Source organism: Cervus elaphus, chromosome 28 (genome assembly GCF_910594005.1).
Source record: "Cervus elaphus chromosome 28, mCerEla1.1, whole genome shotgun sequence".
NCBI classification, from domain to species: Eukaryota; Metazoa; Chordata; class Mammalia; order Artiodactyla; family Cervidae; genus Cervus; species Cervus elaphus.
Genome location: NC_057842.1, coordinates 46254109 through 46266779, shown reverse-complemented (window position 1 = coordinate 46266779; position 12671 = coordinate 46254109). Strand labels below are relative to the sequence as shown.

The 12671-nt window shown below is 41.6% G+C and overlaps 1 long non-coding RNA gene across 1 annotated transcript in view; it reads right to left on the bottom strand.

Annotated features, from left to right (window-relative positions):
- LOC122685525 overlaps positions 1 to 6827 on the bottom strand; it is a 37598-nt gene extending 30771 nt beyond the window's left edge. Inside the window, exon 1 of the long non-coding RNA XR_006338425.1 lies at positions 6733 to 6827. This is a non-coding gene — a long non-coding RNA (uncharacterized LOC122685525). The remainder of the gene's footprint in view (positions 1 to 6732) is intronic.
- Between the last annotated feature and the right edge of the window lie 5844 nt (positions 6828 to 12671).

Genomic DNA, 12671 nt, shown 5'->3' with positions numbered 1-12671 from the left:
GAATGTGGATCACCAGATAAGAGATCAGGGAGAAACTGGTCCTTGTGGGGATGTGACTTTGCTCTAACACTGGTTGCCTGAGAGGCTGGCTCTGGCATTTTTATTAAGCTGATTCTAAGTTATATTATTTCAGTTCTAAATATTAGTAATAAATTGGCTACAGGCATGGGTATTCAAATCCTTAGTAGGAAACCTGTATGGGTTACATTCCTTCCTGCTGTTAATATTTTTATTTCCAATTACAGTGTTACTTATTGTCATGCATGAAAGCCCTTTTGGGTCAGAGTTCACACTTTATGTTTATACAGAGGGATCTATTTTCTTGGTATATCTTTGTACTGTGTTCCTAGGAGTCAATAGAGAAAGCTTTCAATTGAAGAATGAAACCCTGTAACCACACCACTCTGGAGGTTCCCCTGCAAAAACACACAGCGAGGGGGCCAGGGCCTTGGCGTGGACGAGAGGCAGGTACTGGGCCTGTGTCCTTCGCAGCTCCACCAGCTCCTCCATCCAAGAGGAATCTGTTCCTTGTCTGTGAGCTCTTGCCGACTTCGCAGCTTAAGGAAGCCTGTTCCACTTGTTCCTTATAGCTCTGTAATAAATGGATATATATTTGTTGCTGCCTGTCCAGATCAAGTTTACAAGGGAGAGAAAAATTTCTGAAATGACAAGCCAGGTTTGTGGGCATGAGAGGAGAAAGAGGAGTGGTAGGATGGGAAAAGGGTGACAAATCAGAAGAAAGTGGTGGAGTTGATCTGAAAAAAGGGCTGTGTGGTATTTAGTAAGAATTTTTTGAAATCACCCAAAGGGTTGACAAATTGTTTCCAAAAAATAAATTAAAAATAAAAAGACTCATTCTCTTCATCTCGTGCCCACATTCTTCTCGGTCAAAGCCTCATTAAAAGAGGCACCCAGACAACTAAGGAAAGAGAGAGGGTGGATCTGGAAGCGAGAAAGAGAACCCTGGATCCTAGAGGTACTCTGATCTGCAGATGTGCCTTTCAGTGGAGTTTGGAATTCACTGGGGGGCGGTTAATGGGGTGGAAGGGGCTGCCGAGATGGAGATGAATATGGAAATGGAGATTAGATAAACAGTGTGTCTATTCTTTAATATCACGGGAACTGTTTTCACTTATCTGCGTGACTCTTTCTTTTGTGCCTCTTAATTTGTCCTTGAAGTTCTGTATCTAATCATTAGCTGAGCAACCAATAATTCTCCCTCAGTCCCCCACCCCTTTTTACAACCAACTTTAATCTTTCGACTCAGAGAAAAACATGTTTCCCCTATCATAACTGGTTTAACAAAAATTCTCTTTCAAGTTTAGATTGCTCAGATACAATGGCTTTCCTGCAGCTTCATGCTAGGGAAAGGAATTTACATTAGAAAAGAGAGATTTATGATAGCATTGAATTTCCATTTGAATATGGATAGTTAACAACATGCATATGTTTTTTTTTATTATTATTATTTTAAGGTTTAAGCCGTGCCATAGGCAAAAAGAAAGCTGGAAACTGCGGGGCTGGCAGGGCTCAATGAATAATTTAGTCTGGATTTCATTCACAAACAGCAGCCCAGTCCTAGGGAAAGGACCGGTCTTTTCCCTGGATCGGAACTGGAGTAAGTGCCAGGATTTCCTGATTTGTTTACATTTCTCAAAAAACTTTTTTTCCCCCGGACTAGGACAGAATTAGACTTCCTTTTCCACTTTTGGCTCCTTCCAAGCTATTCTTGCTCAAGGTATTCTCTCTCCTTTCCCTGCATTCTCCTTTGTTGAGGTCTCAGCTGGGTCTTTTGTCTCACGAAAACACGGAGAGGCAGTGAAAGATGTTGGTGGAAGAAGAATGGTCCTCATGACAACAATGAACCCACAGTAGCCTGCTTTTCCTGGACACAGCAGAGTCTGTCCAACTTTTATATTTAAAACCTTCTGGTCTGTCTCTCACTAGGGCTTAAAAAGGATTCCGAGAGGCCAGGATATGATACATCAAGTGATTTTGCCCAACTCCTTAAGCTATAAAAGGAGACATTGAGATCATCTTCATTCTCATCAACCCTACATATGACGAGATTTGTCATTCTGTGGTGAAGCTTCAGCCAGATCTAGGCACGGGACACTAGGGTTTCTCTTTGGTAACCAGTCTTCTAGGACCTGTGGCTAAGGGCCTCTGTTCCACCCTCTTATCCTCCCTGCCTGTTTGGTTTCACTTTTACCATCTTGATCATCTATAATTGTCACAAAAGTTTGTTTTGAAAAGTTACTCTAAAGTCATTTGTTTATAAATGTTTGGCAATCAGGGATTTGTTCCTTTTCCTAACAAGGGAAATGCAGGCATTGGTCACTGGCCAATCTGAAGGGTTAAAAGGCAACCAGATCTTTCTGGGGACTCACCAACAAGAGTAAATCAGAGAAACACAGAAGTCGTTTAAAGAGATGGGGCAGGTTCCTTAAAAGAGTTGTGTAACTCTCTTTGGTTTATTGATATTTCTATTTCTTTTTTCCTTCTCTCTTGTTTCTGAGGCTAAAGGCCTCTTTAAATTTCACTACTTAGGTCATCTCTGTTTTGAACATGTTTGCCATTCTGAACCTAGGGATAATTGTGAAGACTATCGTGAAGCAACCCTATCCTCCCTGCTAGGACAGCTTGGGCTCTCTTTGCTTTGGGTTCTCTTCACTTTGGGGTCCCTGGGACAATCAGGGTCATCTATCCTTTCTGCTTTCCTAGTAATCAAACCCAACTCTTGTATGAGAATCAGATAACTTAATTGTACTTGGGGTATGACTTTAAGTACTTCTACCATTCCAGGTTTCCCTTGTAGCTCAGTCGGTAAAGAATCTGCCTGTAGTGCAGGACACTGGTGTTCCATTCTTAGGTTGGGAAGATCCTCTGGAGAAGGAAATGGCAACCCACTCCAGTATTCTTGCCTGGAGAATCCCATGGACAGAGAAATCTGGAGGGCTATAGTCCATGGGGTCACAAGAGCATCTAAACCACCACCATTCCAGGATTATTTGTATCATAACAGAAGAAATTTATGGTAAATGAATGAGTCTCTAATGGTGGAACTTATGACACCAATGGTGGAACTTACGATACTTTTGCTTGAAGCAAAATGTCATCAAGTGCTCCTGAAATTATGTCATACTGAGGTTGGATTATGTCTAACATATGGATCAAGTCAGGCACATGTTGTTTGTATCCCTATGTTTATATGTATGATTACCAGGTGGCTCAGTGGTAAAGAATCCACCTGCCAATGTAGGAGACGTGGGTTTGATCCCTCAGTGGGGAAGATCCCCTGTAAGCGGAAATGGCAACCCACTCCAGTATTCTAGCCTGGGAAATCCCATGGACAGAGGAGCCTGGTGGGCTACAATCTGTGAGGTTGCAGAGTCAGATACAATTGAGCAACTGGGCACACACACATGCTCAGCCGTGCGCGCGCCCGCGCGCGCACACACACACACACACACGTAGAAGTCACATGCAGAGAAACATAGTTTATTACAAAGATCCTGCTACTGAGGGCAGACAGATGAATGACCATGAGACTTTTCTGAACCATATACTAACATAGCTGATTTGTGAATCAAGACCATAAATAGCTATTCTGAAATGTCCTTTATAACAATCATTTACCCACTCTAGTCACTACAAGAGTGCCTACCTTTTGAAAGGCCAAAGTAGACTCTCTTCTCTGACCTGCAAACTAAGACTGGACAAATGGTCACATTCTCAGTATAATCTAAACATGCATCAAGGTGCACCCAGTGGACTAATGTGCAAACAGTTTCAGTTAACACTAGCACATTAGGGACATCAAAAGAATAATTTTTCCCCTCATTGGTTTCAGAGACAGTATTGTAGTCATAAGTGTTACTAAAGAAACCAAGGTTTAACCTTTATCAAAAGAATCTTGATCTGAAGAATCAAGTCCTGCTTTGGATTATCTTCTGTAACAGGCTTTTATGAAATGATCTGCTGACAAGTGTAAGTGAAGCACATATTCCAGTATCACATGGTATCTTCAACAGAGTTTAGAGAAAGACATAAAATGAGTAATGACATGATGTCCAATGTGAAATTTATCTTCTAAGCAGGCAAACCCCACAAATAAATGCATGTGGTGGGAAGGAAAAAAAAACAGATATAGAATAACATTACTTAGAAAACCTAAAAATCATTCAAATCACATGAACAAAAATGTAAATTAGGTTGGAAAATATGATATATTTTGCATTGTGTATGTAGGTACTACAGATAGCAATGCTTTCTAATATGTTTCATGTGTGTATGTGTGTGTGCACTCAGTCATTCAGTTGTGTCTGATTCTTTATGACAGAATGAATTGCAGTCCACCAACCAGTCTCTTTTGTCCATGGAATTTTCCAGTCAAGATTACTAGAGTGGGTTGCCGAATTTCCTGCTCCAAAAAATCTTCCAACTCAGGGAACGAACTCGTGTCTCCTGTACTAGAAGGCAGATTCTTTACCACTGAGCCACAGAGAAGCTCAAATATGTTTCATATGATGTTCTTAATTCCAGGTCTTTATTTCAAGAGAAGACCAGAGGTAAACAGCTTACTTGAATGGGTTTTCCCTACATGAATGAATATAGTAAATATTCTGGCAGACTTTCAGATTTCTCGAAGTTGTAGTAAACAAGGCCAATTGGCTCATCTGAAGGGACCCTTAGGAGTCCAGCTGGTGGTGCTTGGAGGCCGAACCAGTGATTCATTTGGGCTTGCCTCCAGGGTTAACCTGAACTCCAATAGAGAGGAAATATGACTTAGCTCCATGACAGCCCCAGGGTCCCAGATGCCATGGGTGCTAAAGATGGGATGGATTTCCATACATCAAGTGCATATACTGGTTTTGCCTTACAACCGTCAGAAGCCTGAGCAGTAGAGAGTAGTCAGAGTCCTAGTAGCCTGCATCACCATTACAGTCTGTTATTAAATGAGTTTTTCTCTCAGGCAAAATGTGCGCTTACCTTTCTCTGAGAGGTGACAATGTCAAGAGGCTGCAAAGGCACTTTCTAGGCTCTGATTTCTGTCTTCTTACATACCATATTCTTAATTCAATGACTACAAAGCTTTGTATATTGAATAAGATATAATAATAAAATAGTTTGTGATCTTAGAAATATTTTCAAAAAATTATTGCCACATTTACACAACTTCAAATGTGTACATGGGGGGCAAGTGGGTGAGAGCAGATTCTTGTTGTACATAAATGACTTCATGTTCTTTTAAAAGAGCTATTTTGTGTTTGGTCCCTGTAGAATCTTTACTGAATTGAGAATCTTCACTGAATCATCAGCTGGATTCTCTTTGGCCTTTAGGGAGGTGCTGTAGACAAGTCGGCTGCGTTCTAGGTTCCCAAAGGGGGCTTAGAGGAATTGTTGCTCGAAGTCATGGTCTCTGGGTGATTTTGGTGAGTAAGAGACCAGCAGGGTCTCCAGGCCCATGGGCAGCAGTCAGTGTGAGGTGAGGTGATGGCAACACAGGGTAAGTTAGCAGATGTAGGGAGTGTGTCGTGGTCCAGTCTCTATTTGACTTTTTGACTCTGTAGCCAGACCCTACATAGGGCCAAATGCCAAGCCTGGGGGCCTGTGACCAGGGGAGGTGAACAGGGGTCCCACAGACCCACTGCAGAAAACCAGCAAATAGTCTTGGTATGAACACCATGGAGATTGAGCCTTCCTGACAAATCCCCTGACTACATGTAGCAGATCGCATAAAGGCATCTATCTTAGAGGAGACAAGCCTGGAACACTTGGGGAGGTTGTGACCACTCACGGCCCCTTTATGATCCACTGACAAAACAAGATGAAATCACCTGGTTTCCGACTGTGGGACCCAGATGAGCTCAGTCATGCTCTGAGCCAATGGTAGAGACTTCCATACTTCCACCTAACCCAACAACTACCCCCCACTCCCAACCAGCTATGATATTTCTTCTCAGCACTTAAGCTTGACACCTTTAGCCCTGCTGGAGAAAAAGGGACCTTAGATGGGACATAGTCCACACCCACCACACCCACCCTGCCTTGGGTAGCCTTGTTATCTCTCCTTGGAGTGTGATTTAGTACCACATGACACTAAGATATGATAACCTGAACACTCTATTACCTTGGGAAAGACTACTGAGCAAAAATGCTAGTTGGATTAGCTCTATTGATGATAGCTAGGAGGTGTTATCTGGGAAGAAGATGGAAAATAACTCAGAGCCAAGAGTTGTTTTGGATCGTTAAAGGGAATTCAAATATAGATGAAGATCTGCCCACACTTTAAGAAAATCCTCAAAGACATGACAACTGTCAAGGCTGCACTTCTTAGCAGTTATCACCTACTTTTTGTTTTCTGCTTCATCAGCTCTATAACCCTGCAAGTTTCATTATTAGGGTTTCCTGCTACACTTTTAATTTTCAGTTACAGATTGACTAGGGACTGCCAGTATGTCTGGCCTACTGATGTTTGCTGGTAGATTATCCTTGTAAAGTTACTATTATCAGGTTTCATTTTGTAAAGGTAGTGAAGAATGGCAATTCACATAAATTCTACAGCCTCATTGCTCGTGGTGGTCTAACCACTAAGAACAAAACAGAAAGACAGTCTCATTTTCAACAAATCTTCTTCCTTCAAATAACATACTAAACAGACAAACAACACCCCCATCCCCTGCCAAAAAAAAAGAAAACAAAAAAGACCTTACAGTTGAATTTACTGACCTGAAGAGTTCAAACTTTGCCAGAGTCAGGGACTGGTGACTGACGTCCAGTTATCCGGTTCAGGGATTCATTTTCCCTTTTTTCAATATTGAATGAAATTCCCTTTTTAAAGGCTTATACGTTATTGTCTAAAACTGGAACTGGGACAAATTCAAAGCAGGATGAAAGGAAGTCTCCAAAACAATAGCATTGAAATTCTCCCAGGGCTGTTTCAATTGTGAGAACTTAGGGCACCTGAATTGCTGCAGAGTGGTGAGGCAGAGGACTTGAAGAGAGTGGCGATGTGTCTAAATGCTGTATTTTTGTGGTGGCCTCCTTTGCTGGATGAATATTGCAAGTTTTTATTTCTTCCTATTTTGCTGAAAATATTCTACGATTTTCCAGGAATTAAGAGACACTCAGGATAAGGCAAACTCTGATCATACATGAAAATAAGAGTTCATGTTCCAGTCCTCAACACAAAATTTCAGGGATCCTAAGTGAGCATTTATCATGTACCAGCTTCTAGGCAACATGCATTACATGCATGAACTCATTTGATCTTCACAACAATATTATGAGCATAGGTATTATTATTATTCTTACTGTACAGATAAGGAAACAGAGAGGTTAAGCAATATGCCTCAAGCCACATGGCTAGTGAGTGGCCTAGTCATGTCATTTCCATACTCATTAACTACTTAACAGAATTGCCTCCCAAGAAAAGTAAATTGCCTAGGTTAAATGATGTTAGGGATTGATGGCGAATAGAAATTGATATTTGTGCTTCTTTGGTATATATAATGATATAATATATAATTGATATAATGTGCTTCTTTGGTCCAAAGAAACACAGCATGTTTAGTTTTTGATGAATCTTGATAAAATTCTCCTGCTGAATCATAAGACCAGACAAGTTGAGTCCTTCTATGCTCTTGCAATTCTTTTAGTTTTATTCCCAACCTAACTCTGAAAATGATTGAAGTAGCTTACATACACATGTATATCCTTATTCCAGGCCCAACAGGACTCCAACCTTATTTCAACCACCTCCTAAATATCCCTGCTGAGTGCATGTCTTCAGGCACCTCAAATATCTACACTGAATTTTCCAGCTCTCCCTAAACAACTCTTCAGTTGAACTTTTCTCTCTCTGTAATGGTATTACCCAGTTGCTCAGACTCTGAAGCTCAGGGTAAGTTTTATTTCCCTCTTTCCTATACTGTCTCCTGTCTCAACCTCCTCCGAGAGTCCACAATCAATTTGTCATCAAGTCCTGTGGGTTTTCTTTGCTCTATCTGTCCATACCAAGCTCTACTGCAATGAACCAAGCTTCTAAAACCAGATTTTGGGATAAATTTCCACCAATTTGCCCATGTTCAGGCTTTCTGTCAAGAGAGCAACTGGGAGTCAATCCTCTAACAAGAGTTTTTTGGGCTCTATGCTGTTCCAGGCACTGTTCTAATCTAGAGACACATCACCTCTCTGCCTTGTACTTGTGGTCCTTTCTGCTTGAAATATCCATCCTCATTCTCCCCCTCACCAGTATTTCTGCTTTTAGCAGCCACTGCCAGTGACTGAGATCTCTGGATCCACATTGCCTTCCCTTGACCTAATGTAGGTTGAATTTAAAGAGCTCTGGGCTTTCCAGATGGTGCTAGGGGTAAAGAAACTGCCTGCCAATGCAGGAGACATAAGAGACATAAATTCAATCCCTGGGTCAGGAAGATTCCCTGGAGGAGGGCATGGCAACGGAGCCTGGTGGGCTACAGTCCACAGGGTCGCACGCAATTGAAGCGACTTAGCAAACACACGTGTAAGGAGCTCTAGCCCAGCACTCGGACTGTGGTAGAAAGTCTCTTTGTGATCATTTAGCCTGTTCACCCTCCTCAGTTTCTGCTTTGATTCTGATACTTTAGTCCTCAGCCTTGGCTCCTGAATTCATGCCACATTACTCTTTTCTGAGTCCCTCTTATTAACCTACTCCATGAATCTTACTCACTGTCCCCTTAATATAGCCCTGCCTCTAAACCCCACCCCTGAGAGACCCAACTTCCCCCAAGATGTTGTACTTTCTGATAGCCCACCTGCCTCTTTGGAAACTAGAATACCATGGTTTGTTTGTTCAAGAACCATTAACGGTTTACTGAAGCTCTTCTGTGCACTGGCTACACAACACATAGCAAGAATGACAATATCCTGTCCTCGTGGTGCTCACTCTGTCATTGGCACAAGTGATTAAATGAAGAGGCAAGATAATTTCAGACTGAGAAAGATGATGAAGAAAATAAAGTGGGCTGCTGAGCTGGAGGAAGGAGAGGGAAGAGGCTGGCTTAAACGAGATGTGCAGGGAAAGCATTTCAGGCAAGGCTTGAATGATAAGAAGGAGCCAGCTGTGTGAAAAACTGGAGAACATGTTCCAAACAGAGAAGACTGCAGATGAAAGACCCTACAGGGGCCACCAGCCTACTGTGCTCCAAAAACAGAACAGAAACCAACAGAGCAGAGCAAAGGAGGGGAGGTGGTAACAATGGAGCTGAGCAGAGGCCAAAGCACAGAGGCTTTGTTTCCATGTTCTTGAGAGGTAGGTTTGTTAGTTGCCTGGCTCTCCAAATCCTCTATACTGTTTGTTAGACTGACCTTCTCCCTGACCCCAGATGGGCCCCTCTCTGATGGCAGTGTATGGTTACAGACTCTAATTCCACTCACTGATCATGGGCATTAAGTGGGCAATACCCAGTCAGCACATTCAAGGTGAAATGGTGCCCAACCAAGGTCTACCCATTCTCCAAAGCCTGATTCCCATACCAATGACTTTAGGGTGTGTTCCTAAATGATCCTGGTTGGAAAAAGATTCTTTTGCAGTGGGCTGTCTTGGTCTGAGCCTTCACCCAGCTCTCCTCCTATCCTAGTTTATACTGTGGTTTTACCTTTCCTCCCAGATTGAATGCCAGACTGTCTGGTTCAATTTTGTTCCACTCAGATTAAACAGCATGGTGTCCTACTCTCAGATTAGCTGTGTTTTGGAGAATAAACTCTTTGTAATACCATCTGGCTACTGTTATGAGGATTAAGAGTATTTGTGAAGCACCCAGAATAGTACTTGACACAAAGTAGGTTCTAAATAAATGGTAACAAAATGATCATTTTCATAGTTGTGTGATTTGGGGCATAACTCTTTAAATTTAAATGAAGCTGCTGGATAAAATGATTTCTAAAGTGTTTTCTAGTTCTAAAATTTGATCATGACTTGGATGAAGACACTGAAAAATCTCAGGAAGAGACAGAGTCTTTGGCTACTGCTAACTTTTGGGAGACAGGGATCAAGACCATCCTCATGGAAAAGAAATACAAAAGGAAAAATGGTTGTCTGAGGAGGCCTTACAAATATCTGTGAAAAGAAAGGAAGTGAAAAGCAAAGGAGAAAAGGAAAGATATTCCCATTTGAATGCAGAGTTCCAAAGAATAGCAAGGAGACATATGAAAGCCTTCTTCAGCGATCAATGCAAATAAATAGAGGAAAACAACAGAATGGGAAACACTAGAGATCTCTTCAGGAAAATTAGAGATACCAAGGGAACATTTCATGCAAAGATGGGCTCAATAAAGGACAGAAATGGTATGGACCTAACAGAAGCAGAAGATATTAAGAAGAGGTGGCAAGAACACACAGAAGAACTGTACAAAAAAGATCTTCACGACCCAGATAATCACGATGATGTGATCACTCACCTAGAGCCAGACATCCTGGAATGTGAAGTCAAGTGGGCCTTAGAAAGCATCACTATGAACAAAGCTAGTAGAAGTGATGGAATTCCAGTTGAGCCGTTTCAAATCCTGAAAGATGATGCTGTGAAAGTGTTGCACTCAATATGCCAGCAAATGTGGAAAACTCAGCAGTGGCCACAGGACTGGAAAAGGTCCGTTTTCATTCCAATCCCTAAGAAAGGCAATGCCAAAGAATGCTTAAACTACTGCACAATTGCACTCATCTCACATGCTAGTAAAGTAATGCTCAAAATTCTCCAAGCCAGGCTTCAGCAATACATGAACCGTGAACTTCCAGATGTTCAAGCTGGTTTTAGAAAAGGCAGAGGAACCAGAGATCAAATTGCCAACATCCCCTGGATCATCAAAAAAGCAAGAGGGTTCCAGAAAAACATCTATTTCTGCTTTATTGACTATGCCAAAGCCTTTGATTGTGTGGATCACCATAAACTGGAAAAGTCTTCAAGAGATGGGAATACCAGACCACCTGACCTGCCTCTTAAGAAACCTATATGCAGGTCAGGAAGCAACAGTTAGAACTGGACATGGAATAACTGGTTCCAAATAGAAAAAGGAGTACGTCAAGGCTATATATTGTCACCCTGCTTATTTAACTTATATGCAGAGTACATCATGAGAAACGCTGGACTGGAAGAAGCACAAGCTGGAGTCAAGATTGCCAGGAGAAATATCAATAACCTCAGATATGCAGATGACACCACCCTTATGGCAGAAAGTGAAGAGGAACTAAAAAGCCTCTTGATGAAAGTGAAAGAGGAGAGTGAAAAAGTTGGCTTAAAGCTCAACATTCAGAAAACTAAGATCATGGCATCTGGTCCCATCACTTCATGGGAAATAGATGGGGAAACAGTGGAAACAGTGTCAGACTTTATTTTTGGGGGCTCCAAAATCACTGCAGATGGTGACTGCAGCCATGAAATTAAAAGACGCTTACTCCTTGGAAGGAAAGTTATGACCAACCTAGATAGCATATTAAAAAGCAGAGACATTACTTTGCCAACAAAGGTCTGTCTAGTCAAGGCTATGGTTTTTCCAGTAGTCAGGTATGGATGTGAGAGCTGGACTGTGAAGAAAGCTGAGTGCCGAAGAACTGATGGTTTTGGAGAAGATTCTTGAGAGTCCCTTGGACTACAAGGAGATCCAACCAGTCCATCCTAAAGGAGATCAGTCCTAGGTGTTCATTGGAGGGACTGATGCTGAAGCTGAAACTCCAATACTTTGGCCACCTGATGTGAAGCGCTGACTTATTGGAAAAGACCCTGATGCTGGGAAAGATTGAAGGCAGGAGGAGAAAGTGACGACAGAGGATGAGATGGCTGGATGGCATCACTGACTCGATGGACATGAGTTTGGGTAAACTCCAGGAGTTGGTGATGGACAGGGAGGCCTGGCGTGCTGCAGTCCATGGGGTCGCAGAGGGTCAGACACGACTGAGGGACTGAACTGAACTGAATTTTTCCCCAGTGGGAAACCTTGTACACATTGAAGATTCTTTTATGGCATCAGTGGTATGTTATTTGCAGCAATTGTGTATTTATTCTTGGTAATATTTCAAGCATTTTGAGTGTAGAAAGAGTGGTAATAGTGGTAGTACTTCCTTCAAATGCACACCAGAAATACCAAGCATTGTCAGGATGTGGTTACACAGAAATTCTCCGTACGTGTCATAGGTGTATCCATCAGGACAGCCTCTTAGGAGAATGATTAGAAAAGAGCTAGGAAAGTAAAATGCACATATTGTATGATCCAGAAATTCTGAACTCTAAACAAATGTGTACAAAGAGGCTTGTTCAAGAATATTCATGGGAACATTGTTTCTCATAACAAAATTTGAAGCAACATAAGTGTCTATGAGTAGAAGGAATAAATAAATATAGTATATTTGTATACAACCATTAAGATTAGTGAGCTACAACTGTACAAATATCAACATGGACAAATCTTAAAAACATTATATTCAGTGAAAACAAATTGTATAATCATAATATAGTATAATACCTATAAGATAAAGTTAAAACATGTAATATATAGGTATGGGTATGAACATATAATGTAAACATACAACAACATGCATGGGAAATATTGAATTCAGAATAGTGGTTAATTCTAGGAGAGGTGAAGGGAGGGGAGTGGAATTAGGAGATGGGTATATAAGGAACTTGAACTGAATA